At 43.2% G+C, this 24,296-nt stretch overlaps 1 protein-coding gene across 1 annotated transcript in view; it reads right to left on the reverse strand.

Moving 5' to 3' along the window:
* The window catches only part of LOC111950702 (forkhead box protein P2), a 114,932-nt gene that overhangs the window by 79,486 nt on the left and 11,150 nt on the right, over positions 1-24,296 (reverse strand). The window contains exon 3 of the mRNA XM_070434579.1: positions 22,499-22,552. The gene's annotated coding sequence lies outside the window, so the exon portion shown is untranslated. The remainder of the gene's footprint in view (positions 1-22,498; positions 22,553-24,296) is intronic.

A 24,296-nucleotide genomic window follows, 5' to 3' on the forward strand; every position in this document is an offset into this window, starting at 1 on the left:
GGGGGTGTTTTTCTTTCTGCGTAGCAAGCGTGAGGAGTGACAAAGGTTCAGGAGCGAACCAGGCGTGATCGGGGGGGGGGTGGGGGGGGTGTTTTTCTTTCTGCGTAGCAAGCGTGAGGAGTGACAAAGGTTCAGGAGCGAACCAGGCGTGATCTCCAAACAGTGAGTGCCTTTCTCACTTATTTTCTCAGGAAAACACCAGTTACAGAAGAGTGTCGGCCTCTTCTGCCATGCKGCTCTCACGACTCCGATTAATATGCTTCTGTATTCCCTTTTCAGGGCAATGTGCTGTAAGCCTGGCGAAACTCGAAAAAGTCCTCTTTTMAGAGGAAGTATTCGAGCGGAGGGGAAGAGAGACAAGGGGGGAAAAGAACAGCAGACAAGCTTTTCACAGCTTTTCCTCCATCCGCATTAGATAAAGCTTCGCAACCACTTCACAAAAGACACATTTGTCTTTACAGATGCTCATCGAGCCTCAAGTCTTTTGCACAAGTGCATTTCATCATTTAACGATGGTTAACCGGAGCCAAAGAACAACCGTCCCCTCTGTCTGCCAGCTACAGCGTCGCCACATATTTGCTGTACTGTAAACAACACACACCGGCAGAAACGAGACGGAACATTTTGAACTAATGCTGCAATTTTCACTTAAAAAAAAAAATCTCTCTCTCTCTCTCTCTCTCTCTCTCTCTCTCTCTCTCTCTCTCTCTCTCTCTTTCTTTCTCCTGCATGCCACAGATGTTTTCCTTAGCTGTTCCAGCAGACAGGAATCTACTAGTAGAGAAGAAAGCGTCGGTATCCCCCAAGAGAACAGTACAAAGCCCAGTTTGCACACAGCAGATGCAAAAGCAAGTCCATCTGCTACCAGCTCACAACACCACATGGACGTGGGAGATTTAATCCTAGGCTTCGTCTGGCTGGCTGTGTTTGTGTAGACACCACTGAAACAAGAGGAGGGGAGGCTGATGTGGAGGAAAGGCTTGGTACAACTCACACAGGCTTCCCCAGACCAGAAACACACGTGTCCCCACAAGTGTGTGTGCTAGTGTGTGTGTGTGCGCACAGGCGTAAGTGCGTGTGTGTTTAAGTCTGGTGGATGAATGTGTACTCACGAAATTCAAGAAACTCTCCTTACAGCGTAAGCAAAGATAAACAGATACAAATCCGCACGCACGCGTGCATACATGCACGCATAGACAGTGAGAGTATGCAAAGGAAGAACGTTCATGCTCCGAGAGATGCACCCAAGGCAGGCATGACAGATTTTTTTWGTAAAAGATCCAGCCTCTAACTCGGGGTATAAGACCACTTGAACTCACAGCTCGGAGCAGTGCGTTGGCATGATTTAACATGCTCTGAATAGCACATTATATACCAACCAGCAGATTTTAGCTGTATGATATCATTATTAAAACAGCAAACAGCGGCCAAAAAGATTTAGCATTTTCATTTGCCTTCACTGTCTGAAGCAGCGTGGTAAACACTTAACAAGATCAAGGGGGAGTTGTGCCTGAGAAACAGCTCGCTACACACAACTGTCTCAATGCTCTGAATTGCTTTAAGCGCAAACATTAGGCCGAGCAATTACACCCATTTTACTTTCAACACGTCGAGCCACGTGGCTACGATGCTCCTTCAACACCCCATAAACCACTTGGAGGGCCATCCTTAAAAAGACAAAACACGAGACAGTGGTCTGGGCGTTGAAAAGCCACCCGGCCACCACTYCTTGACRTTGTCAGCCAGAGAACAACAAGACATTGTGCATCACTAACACTTCACTGTGTGTTTTCTGCCTGTATTTTCTTCCAGGCCTTCACACCACCAAGGTCAATAAGGACAAACAACGCCACTAGCGTCCCTTCCCCGTGGCAGAAGAAGAGACGTGGGTAGCAGGGGGGTAGAGAGGAGGGTAGTGCCGGGGTGGGGGATGGTAATAACTATGGCAGTTGCAGTGGTGGTGTAGGTTTCTATCTCGAAGCGATGGCATCATTTCCATAGCAACCCTCTAACTATTAATTTTCAATTAAAGCAGACACAAAGCTCGTTGCCCGGGGCCATCAGACAGTGTCAAGAGCCTCATCTCTACATTCCACACTTCCATGCTGGAGACTGAGACCATGGCCGCTGCCACCACCACCATCACCACTAGCGCCATTGGGCTAGTCAATCTCACAGGCAGCTGTCTGGGCTCAGGGCTGAYACAGAGATACCCAAAGCCTATTTCACCTTACCCACCATTAGAATGATTTATTATGGCCAAAACACTTCAACGCTGAAACAAATGGAAATTAAGAGGAAGGGGAAAACACTGGTGTGGAACTGCCACTTAGAGGTGCTGCGTTTGAAAAATGCATTAAAAAGGGGCCCAGCAATGGAATGAGTCTGGAGTAGAGAGAGAGTGAGAGAGAGAGAGAGCGAGAGAAAGGAAGATGGAGAGAGAGTGAGAAAGGGAAAGATAGAAAGAGACCCTATGGCAAGGTTCCCCAACTGGCGGCCCATGGGCCAAATTTGGCCCCTGGGTGGTTTAATTTGGCCCTCCAAGTTTTCTGAGTAAAAAAATATTTATATAAAAAGTTTTCATTGTTGGACTGTAAAAACAACAGGAACACAGCTGATTTGTGATTTGAATTTTGGAAATCCGTTCCCAAGTATTCCCACGCGTAATAGAGAGACACGTGATCACATACAAATGTAAGCAAGGTTCGTAATGATTATGTTTTAGTCAAATATTATATCTGTTTGGGCTTCTTGCRGTCTACAAATTATTTGTAATTATATTCCGCCTCCCCCGACCATCCACTCAAGAAAGAAATMAGTCGGCGGTTGAATCTATTTTATGATCCCTGCCCTATGGCTTGTGTGTGCAGTGACTGAGAGAGTGTGTATTTGTTTCAGCCCTTTGCCCAAACGCCATGATGTTCACTTTGCATGGAGSGTTATCCACATGAATTCACTCCTCCTCTCCCCTCCCCTTTAAACCAGACCAGACCAGAGCTACAATATGCAGTGAACAGCTGAATAGACGGTACCTCTCAATATCCTGAACACCGAACACACTGCACTGGTACTGACAGTTGGACTTCATACAGACAGACACCTGCAGTATGTCAATAGAATGAGCATCCCTCCTAGTATATCTACAAACAGACCACCTTCATGTCACTATGATACGTTTCCAAAAGCAAAACTGAATAACACAGTTATACTGCATGTAAACACAAACACAAACACATTAACAAGACATAATGATCTTAAGCCTTTTTATCCCCCCCCACAACAAGTTGAATGTGGCCAAAATGGACCATTAGAGCTCAGTGATTATATTAGAGGCTGAATATTTTTAATATACTGTACTTAAGCACTGGAGTATCCATGGCAACTTCCCTGTGCCTTGCTAAGAACGATCCCTAATGAAATCCATATTAAGTAGCCTATAATGACAGTGTCCAAACATATTTGCATAGATATTTCAGATGAAGGGAGAAGTGGGAGAAAGGGAGAGACAGAGAGCAGCTGCCACAGTCACAACAGCGAGAATATGTTTTTAATCAGTCATTCATCTAAAAAAAGAAGCAGGAGCCGGCCGCGACTGAGCCAAGCAGCTGTATTGAGAAAAAAGAAGTACAATTCAGATTCACGGCGACGTAGCCTAACAGATCAAGACAGCAACTCAGTGTATTAATCAAGATTTACAGTATGCCACTTCCATCCAGTGGTTAAAAATTAGCTGTTAAGTGAATAGTTTAAACTGGTGGTCACTGGGCAGCTCACCAACCCTAACCCTCTAGGCTGGCTGCTTGCCTTTCTTTAGGCTCCCTCCCTCCCTACATAGGAGTCTCACATTTGACTTCCATTTGCGACTTTGGCCCGGTGCCCAACAGGACATCCCAGAGTGAGTGTTTGCTTGACTCAATATCAACAGGCCGAATAAGCAGCTTGAGGTGGAACTGCCCAGGCTTCAGTTCCTATTGAAAATAAACCCGGCTGCACATTCATAAGGACAGAAATATCAACATGCGCCACGAGGAGCCACGTATAGCACTCGCTCAGCGCCGTTCCACTGGCTTCAGCTCTCTCCTCTCGCTGCTTAATGATACCTGCCTGCCTAGCTGCACCCTTTCCTTTCTCTTCCCTTCCACCAGCCCCCAGCTGCAGGCAGGGGAACTGAAGTATATATGTTACTGCTGCAGCGGAGAAAAATAAAAGAGATCGAAATGACAGAAGTCAGACAGTTCAAGCTGACCGGGCACTTCAAACAGAAAAACTGGGGGAGAATGCGACAGACACTCCAGGTTAAATTRGCTCTTCTGCGCTCYGCTCTCCTCTCTCCCTTTAAAATGTAGGTTTTCTTCAAAAGGACGTATTTGAATTAGACGCGTTGATGAAATCAAAGGCTCGGCTGTGCGGGTAAATTTAAACAAGCAAGTGCACCTCACAGCAGTTTACCTATTATACAGCAGATTGGCGACAGATGAAAGTCTAGGAGCATAGCATAGCAGACAACTTCCCCTTTTTTTCACCGTAGATATTATCATATTGTAAAGGCTGCAGTTTAAATTAGATTCGTACTCATAGAAAAATACATGGATATTGGGTTTTAATGTTCCTGGCCGGCAAGGTGTCATCAGATGAAAGAGAACGGTTAAGGATTCATACAATAGCCCGCKTCCACAGATGTATTTCCTGTTAAAGATAAACAGGAAAGCCATTTCTGACCTTCGTACACTGTGTGCTGAGGATCCCACAGTGTCCCATAGTTTTCACATAACCATAGCTACGCTGTTAAATGAGAGTTAAGACAAAGTCCAGTGAAAATCAAAAGACCGCTAGCACATGTATTTTAACACACCAMAAACTGCTTCTACTATGTCAACAACATCCTGGCTATACATTTGCAGGTACCAGGTGCCATTGTAGATTCCATATGGTGGAGTTAGTTTGATAACATAGATACACACTGAGTGCTCYTTCCATGACATWGACTGACCAGGTGAATCCAGGTGAAAGCTATGATCCCTTATTGAAGTCACTTGTTAAATCCACTTCAAATCAGTGTAGATGAAGTGGAGGAGACAGGTTAAAGAAGGATTTTAAGCCTTGAGACAATATAAGACATGGATTGTGTAGTTGTGCCATTCAAGAGGGATATGGGCATGAGTAAAGATTTAAGTGCCTCTTTGAACGGGGTATGGAATAGTGCCAGGCGCACGGTTTGAGTGTGTCAAGAAACTGCAATGCTTCTGGGTTCTTCACACTCAACAGTTTCGCGTGTGTATCAAGAATGGTCCACCACCCAAAGACATCCAGCCAACTTGACACAACTTTGGGAAGCATTTGACTCAACATGGGCCATCATCCCTGTGGAATGCTTTCAACACCTTGTAGAGTCATGCCCTGACGAACTGAGAATGTTCTGAGGCAGAACAGGGTGCAACTCAAACTAAGAAGGTGTTCCTATTGTTGGTACACTTCCAGTGGATATAACAGTAGATTAGATGGTGTTTAAAAGGCCAGTGCTATCAGCAGCAGTTCAGTGGTACATAGATCTGTCCTGTCTGGTACTGGAGTTCCACTTACCTCACTGTTCTGAACTACCACTGACACACAGAGGCCATCCATTCATGACAGTAATACCATTCAACCAGACACCAATTACATAAAAGAAAACCTCAATTAATTCGGGAAAAATGGCATCTCACCAAAGAATAATAATATCATTATATGKACATTTCTAACTTAACCGTTCWCCACACCGCCGCTAATTTAAACCTAATTTTTACTAGCCACTAATTCGGCRAGGGCGGGATAGGAATTACATCTGGAGGTAATTCTCAGAATGGAACGGAGCCCAGTGGAGGCTACCCAAATAAAAAAGGGGAACTATTCAGGAGAGTGGGAGTTCCGGGCTCTGAAACTGCACTTCTCGCAAAAAAAATGTTTTCATCGTGCTGTCATCAGTCTAGGCTTAAAGAAGACGTAGGTGTTGCAGGCGGAGAAAGATGATTTCTGGAGATGGAGGTGTGGAAGGGAAGGAGGGAGTGAGAGGGAGGGACAGAGAGGGAGCAAGAGAGAGAAAGAGAGAGAGATAGAGAGAAGGAGAGAGAGGCAGGAAAGGGAGAGAGCTACTCCAGCTGGACATCTGTAGAGGCCCATTCGGGGGGGTTGTGTAAAAGGCCAGGGGGTCAGAGAGGACCTGCAAGCTGGTGGGATGCCAGCTCTGTTAAGTCTTGGTTTATAATAAGCTCTACACTCAGGCTGGTGGCAAACACACACCTGAGGTTCTGGAACTGAGATGCTGGACCAGCTCTCTCTATTTTACCGCACCTGGTGGTCAACTTTTGGTCAACAGTCTCAAAGAATTTACTCAATGAAGGYACAGTAGTTGCTTGTCTGGAAACTTTTGCGGAATGTCATTTTTTAAATCATGAAGTTAAGCTCCGTGGAGGTAGACTCCTAAAACTCTGCATTCACAAGGGAGGAAGTGAGGGAGAGGAAGAAGGAGGAGATAGGGATTAAATTGTGAGCGTGGCAAAACACACCAATCAAGCTTCTTTCTCCGTCTGGTTTGGTTTCCAACAATCCAATAGAGTGAAAAGGCGCTCTGTAAACGGGACGTTTACATTCAATACAGAAACTTGCAGTTCCAAGATATACGCCTCAACCACCCCCTCCACCTCCTCTTCAGCAGAAAATTTGTTTTCCAAATGAAAATAAACTGAGGCCGGCTGGTTTGAGGCAGTTAAACTCAGGAATATGAGATCAAATAAAGGCTCCCGTGGAGGCTGAAAGGAGAAATGAAATCACTTCTGAGAGGGAGATGTACCTCGTAATAAAATTACTTCTTTATATCTTTCTAAACGGCACATTTTCCTCAGGAGTGGTTAAGGCTTTCCTCGGTCAAAGACAGTATGCAAGTGGCAATTTTTACTTCTGGTAGATGATTCTGTGACACACTTCTCGAGACTCGGTGTGATGCTCTGCAATTTGCCTCGGAAAACTAAAAAAGTCTTTCAGCAACAAGTTTTTGGCTGAACTTTGGTGGAATTTAGAAGTTACTTTGATGGTTTTCCCGGAACATGTCAATGTCAATGAAAACTCCAATGTTCCATCCAATTGAAAATACCGGGATTGGCAATAAGCTTCACATTGCTTTTCAATGACTACCCGTTCGTTCCAGTGCACTCTTGTATGGTGGGCTCAAGTATGTAGTAGATTGACAACCATCCATGGGCATGTACCACAAACAAATACAGACTCATCTTGCAGAGTGGGACAGTGAATGAAGAAGAACATCAGTTTGAAAATAGTTACCTACTGCAATTATTCCACGGCCATTCCATTTGGCATTGGGAAAATTGACTGAACACAGAGTGACCGGCTTAACTACCTAAACAACATGTAATTGATTTGGTGTTTTTTTAAAAGGTACAGTCACAATAACTTTCAGACCACATTTTAGCCATAGCCAGGCGGCCAACGTATGAGAGGACATTTGCAATCTGGAGGAATACATTATAGTTTATTATAAAGCGACTATTAAAGTTGCAATAAAAAGACATTAGCCGGAGAAATGAGCCACTTACCAGTTTTCTTCCTCACTACCTTAAAAGCTGTCCACATTCAGGGCTTTGAGTGGAGGGAAAAGCAGACTGCGAKGGCATTAAAAGCGGGACTAGGCGCACAATTGATCAAAACAGAATGGTGGGCTTGAGAGTGGCGTACACGTTGTAATATGGCTGATTCAAAATGACAAGGAGAAAGGTCATATTTTCGAAATTTGTTGGATACATTTTGAGTGGCTTAAACTCAAGTAGTTAAAAAAAAAAAAAAAAGCTGTCCTGTGCAGTGTAGGCTACAATGGACATAACTTAGTGAACACCCTCATTTTGTAGAAATTGCCGACAAATGAAAGAAACCACCTCTTGTAGTCAACTCTTGACTCGTGTAGAGAACACGTGTTTCTCTATCACTTTTGATGTATTTTTAAATGGGGGGCTGTGAAGGTTAATCTAAGAAAACCCAACACTTAATTAAAGCAATTACCTTAAGTCGTTCYCAAGTCCCCAACAGTTACAACAAACGTGTGATGTGTTCTGTGTTTCTCCTACAGGCTTGTTTTTACTCTCTTGGCATKCAATTAAATGGTTTACGACAAGTTGATGATATTTTGCTGAGACAGAATTCAACTCTGCGTAATAGGGAACACCGTTTTCTGTGACAATCCGGGAGTGTGTTTACAAACATTAGATTAATGAGTTAGTTTACATGCATTTAGACAGCATTCTCACTACAGATCCTTTCACATCAGATCCCAAAATAGTTATTGGATTGTGCATCTAACGCAGTTTACAGTCATATACTGGGAAGATGTTGTGAAGTTATTGTCTGGGTGGGTTTTAATTTACAACACAGACACCCAATTACACTGTATTTAGAGGGCGTACTAACTWGGGAGAACGTTCTGACRTCATTAAACTTTCTATCCCCTTTCCATTTTGCCCTGCCCCGTCGAAGCCTGTTCCTATCTATTGAGAAAGACGGATGGCAGATGGGKCTGTTTCTGACAGCTTAAAAGTGCCCATCAGCTGCTGCAGAGATGTTTCACAGCACATCCCACCATCCCATCCACCCTGCACCTCCCCAAACAAACAGCAGACTCGACTTCAAATACATASCGGGACTATTAGGTAATCCCTCCTTTGTTCAGACCCACTGAGCCTCACTGACTAACCAACCTCACTCCATCTTCTGGGTAATCCTCTCAAATGGCACYCTATTCCCTTTATAGTGCACTACCTTTGACCAGAGCCAATACGGTCTCTGGAAGTAGTGTGCTATAATAAGGAATAGGGTGCCATTTGGTACGCGGCCATCTTTGCTGTTCCAAACTCCTTCCCCTGTTCCAAACTGACAACGGAACACTTCACGCTGACACACACACATAGGGGGAGTGTTTGATGATGAATGATAGTAGGAATTATCTGGGAAAATATGCACATGGTATCTTCTTATGGCATTGAGGTAAAGCATGTGTTAGTGTCATGATGACGATGACAGTTCTCTGGTTTAAAGAGATGATGGGGGTTGGGGTGTGGGGGGGGGGGGGGGGGGGGGGGGGGGGGTGACACAAGGGCTCTTTGTTTGGACTGGACAAATCTGGGTTTCTTTTTGGATATTCAATATCCTGCAAGGTACCCAACAGAGTTACAGTAGTCGAGTGTCTGGAACGTTTAGCTAGGAGGAGAGAGCACAGAGAGCAGAGGTTCACAAGTAGTGAGTCTGTTGTATTGTCGAATGGCTTTTTTTAGAGCAATTGCGGAGTGGTTCGCTGGAGTCGCTTCCAACAAAGCCTGGCAAATCAATCTGTGAAGAAATGCTACACAGGCCAGATGTGCCACTACCAAAAAAAGAAACAACAAACCCACTTGTACAAGAAGACCATGTGAGCCTAAAGTACTTAAAAGTACACAAAATAAACGGTTCAATGCCAAAATGCTGACAGCCTAGTTTCTGTTGAATACCTGCTTGTTATTTTAGGTGGCTTCTCCGACGTACAATACGTCAAAGTGTGGCGTGGAACGTCTTGCTTTGAAATGTATCTTCTTCCCTGTTGACTTTACAAGTGCGGGAAGAATGAAAGACAAATGTGTCATTAATAGATGTTTTTTAATTTATTTACAGTAGTTCTGTTTCTAAACACAGACCACACACTTATAAAATGCAAGGCTTGCTTTAAGGAGCTAAACTTTTCACACCTTTCAAAGCCACAAAATGTGATGTTTTTGGGGGTTTCTGCAGCTGCTGCTATGCACTAATGCAAGACGGTATCATATGAAGATTTTCCTCTCCCCCCAAACCACAGGCCTGGTCATTAATGAAATACAGGCCGTGCAGTGAGGTCATACAAAGTCTAGATTTCAGCAGCCACACTTAAAAACCGCTCAGAAAGAATAGAGAAACATGAACACAAATCAGATGTCCAAGCTCCAAGGACAGGGAAAAATAAATAAATATAAGAGAAAGCGCAGCACAGCCCCTGCCCTCCTCTCACATTTTCCTAGCACTTTGCAAACAACCGTCAACTGCTGCTCAGAAACAGCTCACAATGAGAGCAGACTAAACAATCAGATCCCAGCCAAGGAAAATGCTAAGCAACTCTGCACACAGGATGTCTCACCCTAATTGCCAACTATCAAATCTCACAATGGAATCTGTCCATTTGGCAAAAGCCTTATAGCAAAACCTGGTGAAATGTCGTTTTAAAAAGTGTCAACTTTTTACCGGGGAAAAAAGGGAGACGAACAGTTTTGAAAGGAATTCGTTTTTTTTTTTTTAAACATTTGGCTTCGTATGATTTATTTTTCAGGGGGTTTATAAGGCTTACAGGAAGCTATGCAGACTGTGTGAGTGTTACAAAGAAAGCATTATTAGACAAAGGGTGTTTGGGGTCTTGTAAACTAATGATTAAAATCCCAAGCAGTTAGATAAACACACTAAATGGGTCCCTGAAGACACTAAGACTCAGAGAGAAAGAGAGAAGAGAGAGAGAGAGTGGTAGAGAGAGAGAGGGAGGAGAAAGGGAGAGAGAGACGGGGGGGTGGGGGTTACTGGGGAGGAGAGACAGTGTAACTGGGATCAGGGGACAGACGGGTAGGAGGGAGACTGGAAGGAGGCACTGGGACTTGAAAAAGAGGGCTAACCGGACTGTCACTCCACGTGGCGCTCTGTTTTTCCCCGTTTCCCCCCCCCCCTTCAGTCAGAGTTGTGCTCTGAGATCCCCAAACTTCAAACAACCAAAATACCAGCACATTCATAAAACAGAACAGAACTACTGGGAATTAAAGAAGGCAGGGGGAAAAAAACACCCAAAAGGTAGCAGGCCTCAACAGCAGATGGTAAAATTAACATTTCAACAGTTCCTTCCTTTCATGTAGGTCTCGGCAGTGCTGCCGCTGTTTTTTTCTGGGAAAAAATGTAAGGGCTAGGTTTGGAAAGATGCAGGGGTGGAAAAAGCATCTGGAAAAGGGGGGGAAGAGGAATATTGGCTTATTGCTCCTGATGGTCCTCTTCTATGAAAAATTAAATAGGTCTGTTTTGCAGGTTTCCCTCTCCGGAGTGCTCTAAGCTGTGTTATGGAAACATCATCTCGGTAATTTATACGCGAAAGAACACCTGGCGATGAAAGAAAATACACTCAAACCCAATACGTTGACTCTTTCACCTCTCTTTAATCGCATTCATTCACGGGTTCCCAATGAGTGCCAATCATTGAGATGAAGACACATACACACAGTTTCATAGAGTTCAATTTTGATTTAGCGTAAATAAATATCTAGACGTATTTGTCAAAAGATGCCCTTGAGACGTTATCAGAAAGACACTTATATTACAGTGAAGCATCTCGAAATAAAATGAAGACGCATAACAGCCTGTCTCATTTTAGCCCATCCAACGGAACGGCTCTGTAGTGCCCATTAATTTGGACACAGTTATGGCTAAATTACATGTGTTCCACCTCTGTGACATTTTAAATGCAATTAAAAGCTGGTTATGAAAGTGTGCGGACTTCCTCGCGGTGAAGGGAAAGGGAATCACTCCCGTGATTAACATGCAAACGAGCTCACGCTGGCAGAGTAGATTGGGGTTTGAAAACCTCAATTACTTTTGTGTGATTATCTATTTACCAGTACACAGATTTCCATTTTTCATCTCCACCATGGGGAGACACCCCCCACCCCCCTGGCAATGATCCGGGCTCAATTATACTCCCACCCTTATTTATGATGCAGATATTACTGAAATACAAACCCTGGTTAATTTTCACTATGATATCACCTTTATACAGGGTATTCATACATATGGGGGAGCATTAGAAGACCAACACCTATGAATGCTATGCTTAACCATTTGGTTTGGTCCATATAATATCTTCTCTCCCCCCGCCCCAAACCACCACCCCATCTTTAAACTCAGTTTGATTCATACAGGAAAACGAGGTGCCCTCACTTTATTTCAGACAGGATCAGGAGTAATGAAGAAAAAGGTCAATAGCTCTCTTCTTGAACACCTTCTCTTTCTCAGCCGTTATGCTTTAGCATTTTAGACTTTTAAGTCCGAGAAAGAACAAAGAATTAGAGGCTTTTAAAACGCGCGGAGGCCATTACTGAAACACTACCGACAGATAGTTACCAGTATATCAAGTGTGGTGGCGAAGGTAGGTAAAGATGTGGATTTAAATGAACTGCTGCAGCCATAGAAACACTCTCAGCCTTATTATGTACCGCCTGGTTGATGCAATTATCAACGGAACGCCTGGCAGCATCAGAGGAATCTAATTTAATTAATTTAAACGGGTGAATAACTACGGAATTCCTGTTGTAAGAGATTTATATTGAAAATTAACATTCCTGGAATTCAGGAATTGGCAATGCTTGGGAAATACTAAACAATAGGGAAGGCTATGCTCCGTCTTTGAAGAGGTACAGACGGATAAAAGGTCAGCCAAGGAAACAATGTTTGTATCAGCGTTTCAGATATATCATTAAGACTTTTTAAGAACATTATGCCCAAAATATCCTCCAATAAATARATAAATTGTTAATTTATACTCAATAAGGCACCTGAAATAAGACAAGCCTTAGGCCATAACTATACTGTATCTGTCACACTCAACTATCAGGTTTGTAGTAATATAATAACCTACTTTTTAACAAATTCAATTATTGTTTTGTTTGTGAGGGTTCATCCTTAACTTGTTTCCCTGAGCCATAGATAAAGATAGGGAAAGCCACTCTGTCTCAGTAGTAGAAGAGGGATCCAGGCTTTTGGAGCGTGCGGAACATACATAAAACATCCCCTGTTGCTTTGGCCTGGGGGCGCAGAGGAGGAAAAAGGAAACAGTGCCATCAAGTGAAATTTCTGAGGATTCCTCAAGTGCTAAGACAGACAGATCCCTCTTCCGATTAGGGCTCTGACAGTAACAGTAATAGATACTTAAGCCTTCACTGTAGTGATCGGTGTTTGTGTTAACAACAATAGATATTTACCACTGACTAACTTGCACATATTTACAGGTATTCAAAGGTTGTTCAAATAGATATCTTCATARATCCGACGAAAGATAGAAGACAGATATAGCCAGTACAGTGTGTAGGCGATGGGTTGTTCAGTAAACCGTGAAGGTGTTAATACAGAAGATGAAGGCACAAGATATTTCTACTCAATGTATTGTCAATGAGCGCTGTTGAAGATTTCATCAGAAGTGCATAACAGTGGCTTGGAAATACAATGACATTTCAAACGGAGGAAAATCATTTTTAGGAAAACCTTTTGTCTCGTGTTTATGTCGCCAGATTGACTTTAGATGCAGTATAAATGTGAGGCCATCTGATTTTTAGTTAGCTAACGTTGGCATTGCTAGCATTTTTTTTTTACAAACTTTGCTAGCTAATGACAACCGGAGTGTCAAGTCTAGGTCCGAAAAGCTTCTGAACCAGCTACTACCCCCAAGCCATAAGACTCCTGAACAGCTAATCAAATGGCTACCCGGACTATTTGCATTGTCCCCACCCCACCACCCATTTTTACACTGCTTCTACTCTCTGTTTATTATCCATGCAGAGTCACTTGACCTCTACCTACATGTACATATTACCTCAATTACCTCAACTAACCGGTGCCCCCGCACATTGACTCTGTACCGGTACACCCTGTATATAGCCTCGCTACTGTTCTCTTATTGTTGCTCCTTAATTATTTGTTATTTAAAAAAATATATGTTTACTTCAGTTTATTTTAGTAAATAATTTCGTAAACACTTGTTTTTTTCTTAAAACTGCATTGTTGGTTAAGGGCTTGTAAGTAAGCATTTCACTGTAAGGTCTACCTACACATGTTGTATTCGGCGCATGTGACAAATTACATTTGATTTGATTGACATCGGTCTGAAGTAAATTTGACAACATGACAATGACGGCAAAGTTGTTTCCTACTAAATATTTTGCCTACTTTAGCAATGTCATCGTATTTCCAAGCACTGTAGTGTGATTTAGATGAAACAGTCATCAGCCTCTGTTCAGAATGCCTGGGCTTATTACGATTCTTGAGCACCACTGTGGTGGAGGGCGGCTTGAGAACGTTCATAACAACGGCATGGCGTAACCAAGTGACAGAGGTGCAACCAAACGAATAGGTCCCCAGTCTACCAAGGTCCCCAATCTACCAGATTCACACTGGTTTATGCTCACTATCTAACTGTAAGCGTTTCTTAGCACCTCTTGGGGACACAGATAATTAAGAATCATGAAATGCCTTCAAAACAATGCTCATATCAATTGTATTGTGTGTACAGTGCAACGTAARAACTCCAACTAACAAGAGAATAAAATGTTTTCATGAAAATCCATAACCTTGCCCATTGTTACACGTCCTTACACCCGGAAAAATATGCACTCGAGGATGTATAGACCGTGGAAAACGAGGTGTGGACACTCCCGCCATCCCCGAGTGTGGAATGACAATTTGCATAATTAAACCTATATAAAAGCTAATTACATAAATAAATGAGTGAGGGTATCACAGAGAGAAAGAGTGTCTGTTCATATCCAGTGTTTAAATCTCCCCTCCCTTCCAGCCCTGTCTAAATCTATTGATCTGTGAAACACAGTACTCAAGGGAGGCGATTCACTTAATATCATACATCTAATGATGAGATGAATAACGATTATACCATTTGGTAATTAAACGTCTTACAAACCATTTAACTGACTGTGCGTCAAAAAGGGTCGCCAGAGGTCAGAATGATTGTTTTTCATTTTCCCTGCTTCGGCGCGAAGGAAGGGGTGGGGGGGGGGGGAGAAACACAGAGAAACACTGTGTGACACAATGGTGAAAATACTTAATGGTTGTTAGCAGCTATACTGTAGTGCTAATCTTTAATGCTGTCAAGACTCTTGAAGGGAAAACAATTTATGGGAAAAAAAAGCGAAAAAAGAACACGCCAAGACAAACATCTGGCCTTCATCACACTGTAGGAGTCTGAGCAAATCTTTATATTTAGAAACCTCATTAGCTCACTTATAATGCACAATCTCACAAACAGAAAGAGACATGACAATGCGGCGGGTGAAAAAAATAAAGACTCCTTTTGTGGTGATCTGTAAAAATGGAGGAAGGGGCGGGGGGAGGGACACTGGTGGTGAGACTTACTCTAGTATGTGCCTGCAGACACTTTGCCTGTGTGCATTAGTGTGTCTGATCCACACAAAGGTGCATTAAACACACATGCGGAGGGCCAATTTACTGTCAACATCTACAATCTAATCCCTACTTACAGGCAATAATTACCTAATGTTGTGATGTCAGTTTGTTGTTCCGTAGACAGACACCTTTCCAAAGGGCCTGTACAGGTTAATCTCTAGCTAATGCCAGAAACATACGCTGCTGTCTAGCCTACGTGGAACTACACACTCTTAGAAAAAAAAGGTGCTGTCAAGAACCAAAAAGGGTTCTTTGGCTGTCCCCATAGGAGAACCCTTTGAAGAACACTTTTCGGTTCCAGGTAGAACGTTTTCAACAGAGCGCTTTACCTTCAACCAAAAAGGGTTCTCCTATGAGGACAGACACAAACACGCACGCACGCACGCACGCACGCACGCACGCACGCACACGCACACACACACACACACACACATCAAACTAACCTTTCCTTTCAACCTTATCCTCATACCGCTAACAATCCCTTTCTTCTGTGGCTGGCTCGGGTGCATTCATGTAGCATTTACTTACAAAGGCAATTGTGCGCTTCTTGGTCTCTTATTGAATGATAGGTGGTAAACATTGTCATTGGAAAGGCAGGTTGGATTAAAGCCTGGTACAGCCATTGAGAGGAACAGTAAGAGGGRAGAAACGCGAACAATGGTAAAAATGGAGGGCAGTATCACAGGGTCCAATGTCTGCTATGATGAATACATGTGAGATTATGAGACCCATTCCATCATTTACATAATGTAAAAACTATTTCTCTCTCTCCACCCCCAACTATTCACTAAATAAATGAGAAAACTATCACAGCACAGAAATATTTGACAAAAGCAAGAGAGACTGAATTCCCAATGACCTCGCCGCCTTGCGACAATGCACACACAGTCCAAACGCTCTTTCGTGAGCAGCCAACTGAGTAAGACCTGGAAGAATATTTATTATTGAGCACAATGGCAAAAGTATTACCTTGTCACCTATACCACTTTCCAATGCAGAAAGGAATCGTATCAAACACAAGGGGAATTTTACATAATTCTGGTTGAGAATATGAAAGGTAGCCAGGTTCTTTAAACGAGGGGTCCATAGTGGTCTACAAGAAGTTTAAGAAATGAACACAATGATMATTTTTATGTGATTTGGTTAAACCTGAAGTAACAATGACTGGGTCAGGGATTCAACCAACACACTTAGTCCATCTATTCAGAAAATATATTGAAATATTAATGGGAAAGAAAAGGCAAGGAGGTTTAAAGTTCAACAGAAAAAAATGATATGAACTTCTTTGGCTGACGTGCACCCTTCGGGCTGTTTGTGTAGGCACAAGTTGAAGAGTAATGGAAAAACTCTGTATTTACAGTCAATAAGAGTTTTACGACACAGTTGAGACTGTCGTCAGGGGCTATTTGGTTTGGGACAGTTTCCTACCACTAACCAACAAAATACAAATAGATGAGAGCCCTGAGGACRTTTTCCTATTTCATGCAAATACTGTAAGCAACTTTCAGATGCTAACTTCTGCAATACACGGGTCATCTACCCTAAGCATACAATGATTTAGGATAGTCATTCGTCCACATACCATACATTCATACGTATGTACACTACCTCATCACAAAAGTATGGGCTAGACAAGGACGCTGTACCGTACAATCTATAGATTGTGAATGTATAGGTGGCATACCCTGGAACAGGCTTTAAATCAAACTGTTAGCTTTCTGCAAAGCTTCTTAAAAAACATTGGACTTGTGAAATTCCTGAGCCATAGAGAATACCTCTCTCTCCCTCATACCTCCTGATCACCACCCCACCTCCACCACCCAGTCCATCAACAAAACTCCATGAGCCAATAGGAATTGTACCCCTTCACACTCCGTGCGTGTGAGTGTTTGTGTGCGTGTACGTGTATGCGGTCGTGTGTGCATCCGTGCGTGTGTGCCTGTCGGCCGGCCTGCCTGTGAGTGAGTGTGTTTTACCTGCCAGATCATTCCAGTCTATTCCAGAGAATTCTCATATGGCAACCTATTTTATTTACTTTATCTTCAATAAAATGGTTCAGTGAGCATTAGCAACTTTGAGACACGAATTTCAATCAGTCCTATGGCAGCGGCGTCAGTCTGCGTTAAAGCCAGCGCAGCAGTGTGTGTGCTCTGCGAGGTGCAGCGGAGGGAGCAACGCTGCAGACAGGCTGAGCTGCAAGCAACCGAGTGCAGTGAGAGGGCTCTAATAACACAAAGGGAGGGAGAGCAGGAGGGAGGGAGAAGGGGACAGAGGGAGGAGAGTGAAGGGAAGAAGGGAGACTAGAGATGGATAGAGGGAGGGCGAGGGAGGGAAGAGAGAAGGGGTGGGGGTAAAGGAAAAGAGAGGAAGAGTGGGTAAAATGGAGAGAGAGGGTGAGATAAGCGCGGGAGAGAGAGCGAGATAGAGAGAGAGAGAAAGAAAGAAACAAGTAAGGTCAAGAAAGTGTACAATAAACACAGGTGAGCAGCTCTACACCCCAGGACCTCTTCAGGATGACTGACAAGTGAAAGCTCTCACTGACCGGGACCTTCATTTTACATGACATGAGAAGGAGTGGAACTCAACTGCTGCGGCAGAGTATAACTGAGAGGCTCTCTAGGGGGGAAAGTTGGAAAAACACACAAGTACACATACACACACACACACACACACACACACTCACACACACCATTTCCCTTCACAGGTGAGCAGGACCAACAGACAGCCTGGTGCTTCATTCACTTAACTGGAGAGGTGCTGCAGACAGGATGTATGTATGCAGACCGAATCTTTTCCACATGATGTGCCTCAGGCTGTTTTTGTCAACTGCACTCTGAGCAGCAGAGAGTCAGGTAGTATGACCACATGATTGCCCGAGAGGCACCTCTCGGAGAGGGCTGGGGACACACTGAAATTCCCACGCATGATGAGGTGTAATCAGAAACCCCATTCAGAGGGGTAGCCAAGTTTGTCAACATATATAGATTCCACATTCCAACTCCTGTCAGGGTTTTGACCCAAATCAAGCGAGTTGTCGGCTTGTCGTCTCGACACATAGACAGATGCTTTCTTCTCATTCTGGGAAAAGCAGGTAGCAAGTGACATTTTGTCTAGGATTGTGGTTTGTGGACAGGGAAGTGGGATTCGAGGCGCTTGTAGTATTTCCTCCCCTCCGCGTCTCTTTTCAAGCCCCGATCAAATGATCATAATGAACAAAGCAGTTGGCTTGTTGCCTCTGTAGTAAAAGCTTTTGCAATGGCTGTGACTGGGGCTTGATTTTGAAGCAAGGAAAAATAGCTTGTGAAATAGCGTTATCTACAGGATCTTAACTTGAAGAGCAAACACAGCGCTACATTTTGAYGCCAAATTCGCAATCTTAATAATCTCAGTTAAGTTTTCTTTAATGTTTCAAAACAAAAACGTGTTACACTTTGGACTGCTACTGACGTATACGATCAAAATGAAAGATGTAAACCTGGTGGTGTTGGTGAATAATTACTCTATTTGGATTAGTATAAAAAAAAGTTTGCATAATATACAACATGTGAAACTGAGCACATGTATTATCATTTACATTTATATGAACCTTCTTTGYGGCCAATTATTCCAATAATCGGAGAGTCTTATAACACCGCAGGAGGCCGGAATCCTTCAGACTCCATTGCTTCAAAGGTTTAAAAATGTATGATTCTTAGAAACCAATTGCTGCTAATAGCGTATTTATTTTATTGACATCATTTACACAATGTTTTCACTTTGGTTCAACTTCCACATAGAATTCAGCCACAGTTCATTCAAAATGGGTCATGGGTATTCTTTTCTGCGCTGCACATATATTGATTTATGACGMTATTTAAGGAGCTAGGGAGGGCACATATATTCATAACACACATACATTCTATCAACATGATTGGTAAACATTGTGTTGACAAATCCCCACCTATCTTAATCCAAAGGAAGCAGATAGCAAAAGATAACAACAGAGGCTTTGTGTACGTTTAGAAAAATGACCGTGTTTCCTGAATGCTGCGACGATAACGCACAGGTTCAAACTGTCGAGATAATCAACATTAGACCTGCCGCAAAGAACGGGAAACTATGTGAAACCAATTCATTGGACACGATCACCTGCAACTGTAGCGGCTCGTAACTCTTCCCACMTGAAATAACGAGTTCAAACCGATGTCAAGCCGCTCTGATGTCATGCCCTTTGAGGGCCGCTCTGATGTCATGCCTTTTGAGGCTTTTGTTTCACAATAATCTCAGGCACTTGGAAACATGCCATCAGTCTGGGCTTCCGCACCCAGGCTCTTCCCAAATTGAGTCAGAGGGAAAGAATGACATGTGAAACACTAGATGTGTCTCGTTTATAAAAAATTAAGATTGTGCATACAGTATCCGCAATCAGTCATGTCCAAAGTACTTAGCAAGCAGGGACCAATGCATGCTGAATGGGGAGGTGGACTTAAGTCCTATAGTTTATCCTATGAGTAGTTTATAAGGGGCCACAACCCCCAGTGTGATCTGCTCAGCCTTTGAGACATTTAGAGAGATACTGACTGGCTGACTGACCAGCCGCCCGCCAGGACTGCATCCATGGCCATTCACACTGTTGATTAGCATACCCCCTTCCTCTCCTCTCTGGATCAATAATCTCATTGAGTCAGTGTGTCTTCTCCATCAGGAGTGATGGCAGCTAGGTAGAGACACCCCCTTTTGTAACTCTATTCTCATGGCAACTGTCCACTCCAGACAAACACTCCTCTACACTCTATCTATTCCAGACTCCTCTTCTTCTTTTCTTTCTGGGTCCTCATTACTCCTCTTCTGAACAGGCAGGAGGAGAGGCGAATAAACCTTGTAACAACCAAAACGGATCGAAAAGGTAAAGAGACAACAAATCAGCGCCAAGGTCTTTCTTGATAAAAAAAGATTTGAAGTTTTTTTTTTTAAGTCTACCTTGTTAGACTTTGGAAACTGAAGGGACATACTGTGGAGAAGAAATAGGCTACACATGGTGTGCTTGCGCCAAGTGAAGGACACGGGRAAGGTTGAAAATATATGCATCAGGTGTGAATATATATTTCCTGTGAGGCAAAGTACAATTCCAGAATCTTMTTTAAAAAACTCCAACTCCTAATCCAACCAAAAGAGTTGTAAAGAGTAGGACACGGGTCCACTCTTGGTCCAATTTGCTCACAGCATGACACTATCAGACCCCAAACCAAACCTCATTAAACTGGAATATGGAAACTTGGGGAAGTTCCAAAACTTTTTTTCCCTCCAAGTGGGAAGACAAAACAGTGGACCATAAAGAGGAATATAAGAAGGAAGGGAAGAAGGGGAGGCAGGCAGATCCTTGGGAGGACTGGAGAGTGAGAAAGTGAACGTTTGATGAGTAATACTTTTTTGTTGTAGACGGGGCTTAACTTTGAAATATTCCGGGGTGTTTCTGAATGGGGGATTGACCAATGACCTGATCCCAGCCGCACACTGGGCGCCGGGGTTAATGGTGGATAAAGATTAGAAAAATGGGCGCTAGCCTGATCTCCATCCCCATCCCCTCCAATCCCAAATCAGACCCACAATGGAGCCTGCCAACAGGGACGACTCAAGTCCCTTTGATTCTTCTCCCTCCCCAGTAGTGGAGGTTACCCTCTCCTACTCAGGGGGAAGCCAGCCGGGCTCCTTGGCTCAGAAAACCCTTTAGGGTTTTGGAAATGAAATGACAGAAGCTCTGATCTATAACAAGAAATCAATTCCAAATTGGAAGTCTGAGGAAAAGCCATCCGTCTGTGGCCTGCTTCTTTAAACTAGCCAGAGATATGCTTTAATTGCTGTAGATTGTATATATGTGTACATTCACAGTAATGCGAAAGTTAGGTCAATTATACTTCTTTGGGATGAKTAGAGTACTTCTGTTCCAGAACAGATATACTTTAAGAGTTCATCTTTGAAGATTTAAATGGGATACTCAACAAATTAAAAACTAATATTCAAATCTCTTTTAGGCRGAAGAGGGAAGGGAATCTCGGTTCTGCTTAGTCTTGTGAAGATGACTCTTGGGATGTGGGCCGGGGCTGAGGCCTACAGCTGAGCTGAGCCACCCTAACCCAGCCTCTCGCCCCGCTTGGCTCCTAGCTGCCTCGCTTGAATCATACTTGGACCTCAAAAGGCAAAACTCTGCAGCTGAATACAGAGACAAATAGACGTTCTTCCTCAGACGGGGTCAAAATATCAAATTAAACCAGTGGCCTGGGTTCAGGAATGAACCTGMCAAAGAGTAGTTCTCCTCTGCAACATTGAAAAACAGATCAACGCAAGCCCTGACTTTTTTTCACAGAATTATTCAAATTCGAAAGTTTATGGGGTGACTTCTATGAAAAATACTTGAGAAATACCTGCAACATACATTTAATTACACTAATAATTGATAGTGGAGAAGTTATGGAGGACTACAAACACAGAAGCCAGTACCTTTACACTTGATTTTAGCTGCAAAGCAATTCACTTCAACTGTTCTGTGCTCACTGAACAATCACCCATTGTCAAGTTAGCATTCGATATCTATCTCCCATCCAATTACGGCTAAATTCCATTCCCTCATTCCCCTCACGATGATGAGGCTTCTCCTCCCCATCGCTACTGCAGTTTACCGTCTGGCAATGTTCTGTTCAGTCTGAGACACCACCTGTGTGTCTGTCTCAGTCTGGCTGCTGTGGGGACACATTAGTAATGACGGCAGGCCTCCGCCGTAGTAGCAGTCACATAATCAGTGTGTGTCACACTTACTGTGCTGGTCGGGATTCTTTAGGCTAGTTTTGTACTGACTTGGTGACGACAAACTGCCTCGGTTATCACCGCTGGATGTCTCATAGAGAATCTCATTGGGAATCTAAGGGGCTACAGATACAGAAGCTGAGCGTCTCATAGAGGGGAATCGAAGGGGACTACAGAAGCTCTGAGTTGTGCAAACTGTGTGTGTGTGTTGCCACTGGGTCTCCCGATGATTCAGGCATCGACGCTTCTCAGTTWGAAATTTTGAATGAGCTTTATCACTTTATAGGAGTTGTCTTGTCTTGTACCTCAAGCCTCAAAAGACCAGTGTATGTGAATCCCTCGAGCTGATCTCAACATGAATTGGCAGTGGATGTGACTGTTCTGATCGGACAATAATCAGAACAAACACACAACACAGGGCATGCAAAAGATCAGTGTAAAAGACAGTGTGACTCACCACTTTGGACTTCAGAATGTGGATGCTCTTCTCACAGCCGTTGCATATTTCATCCTAAACAAATGAACATTGGTTATGAGCAAACATTCTGGTGTATATTCAACACCACCTTCCTGCATGTACACATAATACATTCCAACACGTCAAGCTTCTCGGTGTTAATAACCTCTGTTTATTGTGATGTGTTCGGACAGATCATTCTCAATTAAATATGGGCGTCTAGAAAACTTTCCCCAACATTCACTAAGAAGACTTTCAGATATCCTTCCTCCCAGTCCACATTGGTTGAATCTAATACATATCATAACTTCAAAGCTACAGTAGATTGGAAGGCTATGAAGTGTGAAGACCAAACAGGCGCAACCTGAAAGGTTTCATTGCAGAGGTGGAATTCTATCATGGTGGACAGATGAAGATTTGTTATATTCTATGGTGGTAACTGTGCCTCAGCTGGGCTATAGCAGTAACACTCCTGCCCAGGTACAAGTAAAAAAAAAAAAAAAAAAATTAAACACCTTTGTCCTTAAGATTAAAGGTGTCATGCCCATTGAAAATAAGGAGGCAGAGGCAAGTTTCGTCCATTTGTACACTGAAAATTKAGAAATTATAGTTTATTTTATGCATAAGTCAAAGATTTGGCCATCAGTGCACCCTCGCAAAAAAAGTAATGCATGACGCCTCWGAGATTAATGATCTTGGATGGAAATATTAAGTATAGTTACTAGGGATGCACGATATATATCGATGAACATATCGGAATCGGACGATATTAGCTAAAAATGCCAACATCGGTATCGGCCCGATRTCTAGTTTAACRGCGATGTCAAAAACCAATAYCAAAGGTGACGTGCATACCTATATAACGTAATGACGCCACGTACAATTTTGCGCTACAACTGCAACACAGCATTCCTAACCTAGCCCACAATGTCTGCTGTGTGGATCGAGCAGTCAACAAGTCGAGCAGTCATTTGAAAGAGTAAAAAAATCCAGCGAGTTAACTCAAAGGCGAAATCCATTAACGGCAAGATAATGGAATTCATTGCCCTTGACAATCAACCGTTCTCTGTCGTGGGTGATGTTGGCTTTCGCGACTGGTCGAGCACCGGTACACACTAACGTTACCAAGTGCGCTATTGTTCAGATGTTKCCCTACCGGAGTTACACAGTAATAGCGTCACTGCTATTAGCTTCACGACATACTATGGAACGCCGTTTGGGTCTTTGCGTGTCAAAAAAGATCCGYGTCAAATAACCCTATTTGACAATAACACTATTTGACCCGTTAAATAAGCTTTTAATTTGACAAGTCAAATAACACAGTTCCATTATAGAATGTTGTGTGTTCTGAATTTGCACGTGCAAGCCAAGCGCCACCACTACTATCAGTAGCACTGTCAAGCTGTACAAAAAAGTCTGCAAACAAGCAAACACCGGCCACGAATGACGTGTTTACAATACTGCGTTGGTAATAAAGCATTATTTGTTTGACCGCAACTTCTGGGGAAGCTAGCTAGCTTTAGCTTGGTACCTAGCTAGCCCCAATACAACCAGCCTGAAAACAATGACCAGTAGAAACTGCAGTCAATTTCACTACTCTTAGCAATGATTTAGGAATCCTTGTGTGTATTAGCTAGGTMGCCACTTGATTTTCGCCTATTGAAATTGAACTTCAGTTGATGGAAATAAATAGCTAGCCAGCTACTTAACACTGTTGCCCAAAGCTAACGGTATAAGCAGCCAGCTAGCTTCATATGTCAAGGTAGGCTCGAGCTGACCAGGTTATGTGTTGTGAAGC

The sequence above is a fragment of the Salvelinus sp. IW2-2015 genome, linkage group LG3, assembly GCF_002910315.2.
Source record: "Salvelinus sp. IW2-2015 linkage group LG3, ASM291031v2, whole genome shotgun sequence".
Lineage (NCBI taxonomy): Eukaryota > Metazoa > Chordata > Actinopteri > Salmoniformes > Salmonidae > Salvelinus > Salvelinus sp. IW2-2015.